This window comes from Phasianus colchicus, chromosome 1, assembly GCF_987193195.1.
Source record: "Phasianus colchicus chromosome 1, bPhaCol1.hap1.1, whole genome shotgun sequence".
Lineage (NCBI taxonomy): Eukaryota > Metazoa > Chordata > Aves > Galliformes > Phasianidae > Phasianus > Phasianus colchicus.
Genome location: NC_143436.1, coordinates 178,913,846 through 178,922,950, shown reverse-complemented (window position 1 = coordinate 178,922,950; position 9,105 = coordinate 178,913,846).

Below are 9,105 nucleotides of genomic sequence, written 5' to 3'. Positions count from 1 at the left end.
GACCATTAAACACTGTTCCATTTTTCTTCAGCAGTTGGTAGTTATATGGCCATTTCCATTAATGTCTTACAAGTAAAGGCGGCCTTTAGTCTGTATAAAGCAGGACTCAGCAGGATGCTGGGTTGAAGTTTTAGGGAAAGCAATGACTCATTGTGTGACCTTGGCAGGTATTTGACTGCCACCTACTCAGTATCAATCAGTCCTGCTGGAAAATTGAATGAATAACAGAATCTTACTGAAAATCATAACCTGTAAGCACTAAATTTCTAGCATTTTTAGAAAGTAGAAAACAGATTCTAAAGTTAGTTTTGTTGTGCTTTACATTCAGTATTAATTAATAAATAAACACACACACAAACAAACATAACTCCTCTTGTGTTCATATCTTATCAGAAGACTGGAATCTAGCTGTGAGATTGAGGGTATGTCTGTGTAAGCAAATTTCTATTGCAGGAGTGAACTGGTAGACCAAAAGAGTTGGTATTGAGATCCCAAATTCCCCACACCATGTGGCTCCAGGATGTTACTGGCCTTGTAGTTCAGTCCTCTGGGTCAAACATTACGACAAAGCACGCAGCTTGAAGGTGTTTGAAGGGCCAATTGCCACCAAACGGAGTATTTGTGGTTGCAGCACCTGACGTGCACCCTGGAGAGGGGTCTCAGGTTGAATTTCCTCCAAAAGAAATCCAGTTGCACCCCCCTGAACTGCATTACAAACATTACAAACCTAGGAAATTAGTACCTTTGGGGATGAGGACAATCAGGGATTCCCCTCAAGCCCGCATCTTTGTTACCATCCAAAACCCTAATGGAGATGGAGACCAGAGCTCTGGATGTGGGGGGGTGGGAAAGAAGGGGACTGAAAATACCTGCACTGGGTTTAAAAAGACCAGAGAGACCTGAAAGTATTGAATTACCACTCAGCATGAAAACATGGAATTTCACTTTGCAAGTCTTGCAATTCTGTGATCTTAAAATTCAGAGAGGCTCCATAGTCAGGACACACTAATAATGGGTAGAAGTCAAATGAGGAAATGAATCTGATCACCAAGAAGACTTTCACTGACTTCAATACTTTTTCTTAAGTATTTACCAGATCCTTTCATAAAGCCAGCTATTGACATGGAATGCCAGGCTTCAAGGGAAAGAGGCTGGTAGAAAAACAGAATCACAGAATTGCCAGGGTTGGAAGGGACCTCAATGAATCTCCAACCCCTCTGCCACATGCAGGGCTACCAACCTTCCCACCTAATGCTAGACCAGGCTCAACAACTCACAGCTAACTCCTGCAGCCACATTTCTTTCACGTGATCCCTGGAAGTAGACACATGGGCCCTACAACGTCCCCTGTGGCCCTTCTTCCTTTTCCCACTTCCCATTAAAGACATAAAAAGAGCCTTGAGCTGCCACTCTGCTGTGACAGACACTGTGACCTCCAATTACCAATGTGTCTATTCCTCGGGACACCTCAAAATGTAAGAGCTGATATAAGACATAAAGGAGGTTTGTTAAAAGGAAGTAATTACCCTCTGCTTCTTGAGATTGTATTGTTTACTAATATTTACCATTATTTAAAGTCCCCACATAGACTGTCAGGGTTGTCATTAAGAAGAAACAATAATATATAATACTAAAGTAAATCAAGTTCTTAAACAAAAAGGAGATTGCAATAGCATTTTAGGGAAAGTTTCTCACTGTAATGAGAGGGCAAGACTGAAGACGCTGAGGGAAAATTATATATGTTTGCATTGCATTACATAAGAGGACAAAAATCTTTACGCACATTGCTTAAAAAATGAGTAAAGTTGGAAGATTTCTGCGTCTTTGACTAGTTTTGAAATAAAAACATTGGAAGCATATTGGAAGACACTTTCTTGATATTGGAAAATAAAATTATTTCAATTGCATGTACTTGTCTAGAATTTTAGATCAGGTATTAAGAATAGGTACAATAGTTATACAGATACAAAGCATTCCAGGTCCTGAGTAGTCTGTAGGAAACAGAGGCAGAGTCCTGAATTTTGTGGTGTTGATGAGGCTACTTGTAGATACCAGAATTTCAACTTTCAGCTAGGAGAAATCACCAGAACTCACTGATGTGGTCTTTCCATTTGAGATCTGCTCAGCACTGTTCAGTAACGACTAATACAATGGTATGCTATCAACATCATTCTCATCCTAAATCCAAAACATAGACTCATACCATAGGAAGAAAATTAATAACTGACTGAGGTGTCGGTGTATGAACACATGAAACATGACTCATGACTCATGACTTGGGGCTGAGGAGGCATCTTCCAAAGGCAGTACAAAGCAGCTCTCTTATATGTTACATTCATATAACACCAAATAAGAAAAGGCCTGCAACATGCAAATTTTTTTCTCTATGTATGTTGAATCCACTACTTTTTAACAAAATAACCATTCCAGTCTTAAGTTCAGATCCCAGCCAACATGGAAGCTCTTGAGCTACTTTCATTCTGTTCAGAATCACTCTTCCATCCGCTGAATTAAGGAAGAAGGACACAAACTGTAGTGATTTCTTCCTGCTATGAGGGCAAAACTTTTATTGGGAGAACAGCCCTTTCTGCCCCCCTTTCCCAATAGTACTTGCAGGTTGTACCTAAAGTATAGAGACAGGCAGTCCTTCTTTCACGTGCAAGTTCTTGTTATTTAATTGTTTTGTCTTTATATAACCTTCAAAGTGTGTCAGATTTTTACTACCTAATTTCTATGAAGTTATTGTCTTTTAGGAAAAAAATCTATCTACTGTTTATTCAGCTGTCAGAATCATCACAGTGTATATACTCAAGGAGAAATACGAAGAGACCTCATTTTAAAAAGCATTTTAAATCTCCAATTTACTGCCAGTGGTTATATATGAATCAGAAGTTAAAAAATACCATCTGTATTAAAAGTGACAGGACATTTGCAGCTGGTTCCTCTGTAATAAACCAGAATGTAAAATCATGAAAAAATACCTCATTCTAAAAAAATGCCTCAAACTGATTTGAAGGAACTGTCTTATAATTCTTACTGCAAACCCCACAAAGATTTAGTGGGTGGCTTTGATCTTTTCAGTACTTGATTCTAAAATATGATGATTTTTGCTAATTTGTAATAAAACAAATGGTGACATTTTTCAGATAAACCAGCAAGTGAAAATGTTACAAGCTTATTTGTTGTGGTTTTGTCTGAACTCAAAACAAAAGAGTGGAATGGCAAATAAGGAGCATGTGCAGTAAAATGATACTCATTGTATGCACGTATTGAAAGCTATTTCTGAAACATGTTACTCTTTTTATACCTGTAATACAGAAGGTATAAATGAGTTGTTAGTTATTCAAAGTGAGCTAACTACAAAATGTTCAGATCACATGGCTGACACTTTTCCAACCCTGGATAAGAAAATTAAAAAAAAAATCTAAATGACTTACATGAAAGTCCCTGGTAATTAACCTTCTTCATTTCTCACATGCTTTTGAAAATACTTAACAATTCAGGCTAGAATCTTTATGAGCATAGAAGTGGAGTTTGATTTTCAAAAGAGATTAACTTTCTCCTCCCACTTAAATGCTACTATAAACAGTCATATTCAGGAGTTCAAGAGGACAGCAAGTCAAGATTTACCAGAGATTTAAAAGGTTATTTGAAATGATAATAAATATTTCTTAACAATTTTAATTAAAGTAAAGCAAGGAGAAAAGAAAATTTGTTGAGATGGTCAAGATTGTAGGTAATTTCAGAAGATCCTCAAAATTAAATGAGTACTTACTTCAGTTGCAAGTACAGATAATGATGTTGAATTTGGGGGCAAAATCAGGATAGGTAATGGAAATGGAAATTATCTCAGCTGAAGTTGAAGAAAAGCCCCAAGATATTAGTGAATTTTATCCAAAATAGCTAAAAAATAGATGTTATCTTCCAAAGCTTTGGAATACCTGCCATATCAACCCGCCTTATCAACCTGCACATTCTGCAGGAACATTTTTCTTACACTTTGTTTGACAAACGTTTATCATGTTCAGCTGGAAGGAAAACCCAAGACATTGGTAGTTTGTTTCCCCTGATCTGTTGTTGTGGTACATAAGGAATTATGACTTCTTATCTCTCCCTGCAGAACTTAACTTTGTTATAAGGAATCATCCTATGGATGATTTGCACAGCAGGTCTGGTGGCACATGGAATGGCTCTTTGTGCAAATCCTTCTGAAATCAACATTTCATAAACTACTGCCCAAATTTATGGGTACTGGACTGAACTATCCAGGTAGCATTATGTTCCCATCATCTGCAGAGTAATGTCAGAGATGTCAGGAGAATACTAACAAGAATGCCTACATTTAAGAACACAATTAAATGCTATCTGATCACTGCAGGACAAAGGTTGAGGGCTGCAGGAGGTAAGTGTTGAAAGGGAATACACAGAGAAATTTCTTGAAGTTTTTGTTGTGGATAAGTTCTTAACCTTTTTAATTTTTCCATGAGTTGAACTGGCACATCTTGTGCTAACAAAGTTGCTGGGGACGTAAAATGAAGAAGTACAGTTGGTACTGAGGAGGATCTTCTCTTACAATTAGGTCTTGAAGAGCCTAAGGATAAGGAGGGAAGAGTTTAGATTGACATGTACTCAGATCAGAGTTGCTCACTACAACTTTGATACCTTAATTTAGCTACTGAAGAGGCCTGTTGTCCTGAAGACAATGAAATGAGACAGAAAGAGACATCTTCAGAGAGGAGCTCTGCTCTAAACCTAGCTGGAAGTACTTAAATCATTTCATGGCATTCACAAGAAGGACACAGCCCTAACGCAGCCATGTTCTCCCATGATGAATCCAAGTTTTGGTAATGGCTAAAATGAACTTGTGCTGCAGTTTGGAAGTTAATGAGTGGATATGATGATGAAGGGAGGCAACAATAGGCTGTCAGCAACAAACACTTTTGTCAGCAACAAACACACTTTTATCAAAAACAATTAGGCTAATTACTACTATTAGGTGGTATTCGCAGTATCAATTTCAGTACTAGTGAGGAAGGTGCTCATGGCACATCATCCTAGGCATGGCACATAATCCTTTGTTGCCAGTGCTCAAGGAATGTGACTGTTGACTTGGAAAACATGCAGAAAAGCTCAGCTGGGATGATAACCTAGGAGTCATTGCAGAAGGCAAAACACAGCCTGAAAAAAATGGCAGCTTATTATAAATATAACTAGGATAAACACTAAGATTAAATTGAACTGTTTGGGATAAGGATCAATGTTTGCAGAAGAAAAAGTGGGAGTGTAACTACAAATGAGCATCATTTAACACTGAAGCTAATGAAACAAACCTATTCTCTGACATGTCTGGAACAGCTTTCCAGTAAGAGTGACAGCAACAAAAGAAATTCATTTTAGAATGGAATTGAGTAAGTTTATGAGGGAGATTTTTGTGCTCTGTTTGCCTACAAGGGCAGAGAACTCACTGCAATGACCAAGATCTCATGTTCAGCGCTGAGCAATTCTGACTGCCTGTCAGTGAATGTGGGAATGAGAGCTGCTGGTTGCTGGCAAATCTGGAAAACACGTTCCAGCTGGGTTGCTGTGCTGATCTTTAAATTAAAGTGGTCTTTAATTTAAAAATAAAAGCCTGTATCTATTTGGATAACAAATAAAGATCAGACAAAATTGACAGTAAGAAGCATAAAACCTCCAATGTATAAGGCTTTTTTCTGTCTGGATTTGCATTTCTGAGGGATGTCTCTCGTTCATACTGGGAACAGAAGCACTTTTTCATACCACTGCAGTAATCTTATTGTCAGATGGCCAGGCTCTGATTTGATTTTGCAGAAGTGCATAGCAGGAAACTTCAGATCCTTCTGTCTTTGGGAAATTAACCATATAACCTCAGGACTAAGAACGATTTCCATCATTATGTACAACTCTTCTCTATTCCTCATATCTTCTTCCCCTAAACAAGTCACTTTCTTGTGTTCTCTGTGACATAAGGATATCATGCAAAGAAAAGAGGATCCTTTGAACTGATAGAAAAAAAAAAAAAAAAACAACAAACCATTTTCCATGTTCAGAGGCAAGTTGTGGATTCTCTGATTGTATTTTTTGTTGGTATTTTCTTTTGTTTAAAACAAAGGATAAAGCAGGGAAGATGGATGTTGAGGGAGTCGGAGAGCTGGGAATAAGTTGTGGAGAGTAAGTCTGTATTAGTAGTAGAAAACAAACAGGTGAATGAGAGATGCAGTCCAGTTAAAAAGAAAAAAAGTGGAAAAAATAATGTCTAGGTAGGAGTCTACAGAAGACACAGCCATTTAAAAAGATGTGAACTATAAACACAGTTTTTTTGTCTTTTTAATAATTTTTGCAGTCTCTGCCTGAAAGTCTCCAGGTGGACTGCATCTTTGTAGTACTGTGGTCAGATTTTTTCAATCAGAGCGATGCCAGGTTTGCAAAACTGGAAAAACAGCAGTAAACTTCATGCTTGCTAGATGAATAGCAAAGACAACAATGTTTAACTGACTTCATGACTGGTGAAATCTTTCTTTATTCTGAAAGCAAACATCTTAATTCTACAGAGCTTCTAATGTATTATTGTTCACTATCAGTTTAATGACATATTTTAATTCAAATATTGATTTTATCTTGTAGCCAATTTATATTACTTTGGAGAACTTTTGTTGCATGTGTGAACACTTAAAAAAATTTCACTTGAATTTCATTTGAAAAACAAGGAAAAAAGTAATCTGTTACTCATAAATTTGAGAAATTTGTAGCTAATGTTTCAGCACTGCAGAATTTGCATGCTGATGCTCATTTGCATTAAAGGTCAAAATAGAAAAACCCATCTGGCCTTGGAAGAAAACGTTATGGTACACATGGCCAAATTTCTTCTGTATGAAATCCTAGCTAGATCCCGTAACTGAAGCACTGCATTAATCTCCCCCCTTTTTTTTTTGCAGAGATAATAATATGCTAATAAAAACATGTGATAAGAGACTTGTATTATTTAGCAATTAGCAGCTGGCACTGTAATAGAATTGAAACATCAACAAGGATGAAGTGTGAAAAATTATCATCTTCTCACTGGAACGACTCTACTGGAGTGTTATGTTTCCAAGAAGCAAAAGCTTTGCAGAGTCAATTTGATGAAGACCTTATGAAACATTTAAATATATTTATTTTATCTTTCTTCATCAGTAACTTCAGGCAATCCAGGAACATCAATCAATTAATCTGAATTCTGTGTTACTCAGGAAGATAGTAGACGAAACCATAAACATTGCAGATTTGGAAGCACTGTTTAGTTGCAAATTGCTGCTGAAGATCTACCCTTTGCCTAAGACTGTCTTTGCTTTGCTGGCCATAGATATTCAGCAGTTTTCTCTCTTTTCAAGGTACACCATACACACCATACACTAAATTAACTTTCACAAACAAAACAAGCCATGAGCTGTAGGATAACATTAACTTTTTTTTTTTTTTTTTTTTTCCATTAAAATTTATATGCAGTTTCTAGTTTCATTTACAATACCTTTAAGTTTTCATCTAGTTAACAATTAGACCGCTTGTGATACAAAATAATTTTCAGGTATTCTTACTCTGTACATAAAGAAGGGTTTTAGTGATGGTTGCTGTTAACAGTTAGCCTACCTAAGAAGCTATATCTAGACACACATTCTGTAATGAATATGCAAAGATTACTTCATCCCTACATCATCAGTTCTTCTTTACACATCATTCCTGCAGCACGTTGTTAAACTGAATCCTGAATTGCAGAACTAGTGCCCAGCCTTTCATTTTGTTTCATAATATGGTCTGCATATTTGACTCTAATTGCTGAAATGAAGTTGAAAGGGAAGATGTACTTCTTAATATATTAAATTTCAAAATATTTTCATTTTTTGCGACGTCAGTAGCACAAAGTGTATTAGAAACCTGAAAATTGCTGAGGTTGGGTCAATTGCTGTGTTTCATTTCCTGTTTTGAAGGGATGGTACACCAGTTTTGATTTTCATTTATTTTTCACTTTAAATTTCAGACAAAAAAAAAAAGAAAAAGATGCTATGAATAATACCTTAAACATGAAAAAAGACTAAACAAGGAACACTGAATATTGAATATTTATACATTCAAAGGAGTTTTCTGAATATGGAGAAGCCAGAGTATCACAGTTTCTGCAAGAGGTAAGATTAACACTCCACTGAAAGCTATCAAAACTCCCAGCTTCCTGCAGTGGTGGTAAAAGCTACAGCAAATGAAAAAGGAACAGATTTTACAGTTTTAGTGCAAGCTTATTAGTCATTATTGGATTTGAAATCAGAAGCTAATTAATTTTTCTTAGCAAAATTGAATTCTCTGCTTTAACATGTATGCATGCTGCAGATACAAAGAACTTTCTTTATGTAAGGAATTTTTAGAACTTAGGTTTTTTCTTTGTTTACTTAAAGCAGTATGTTTGGACCCATTTCTGTTACAAGAGTTAGGACAGAAAATGACAGATTTTGGTAAGCAAAGGAAAAGAAATCTGTGATTAAAGATACAGGAAGAAAAAGGAGATAGGGCTAGCAGTTTGCATTACTGTGTCTTTTACAATTAATTAGTCTTATTTTGTTTACAAATACTTGGATATTTCTGACACTATTTTACTTGTCCAGATGGCAGTATTCTGGTGTGGGTTTTTTTTGCTTTGTTTTGGTTTTTTTTCTGAGTAACTCATCAGCTTTTAATTTCCTCTTATTACATGAAACTTTAAACTCTGAGATGTAACTGTAAATTCCTATTCTATCTGGCTACGTGTTAAGATACTATAAACAGACAGTATTCTTTAAAGACTGTATTTTGAAATTTAGTACACATTTGAACATCTGAAGTCTTACACAAAGTAGAAATTTAAAGAAAAGGAGAAAAACTGTCATCATTACTTATTCTGAGTTTCGTTTTTTTTTTTCATACCTTACCACAGCATCAAGTATTGGGTGTTGACTTTTGTCTCATATATCGATGTTATCAAAGCTGAACAATGGAATTTGGAAAGGCCTACTGAGATGTTCCAGGGATTCTCTGAAACTTGAATTTTGGGAATTAAGTCTGACAGTTATTCTGAAAGAACAA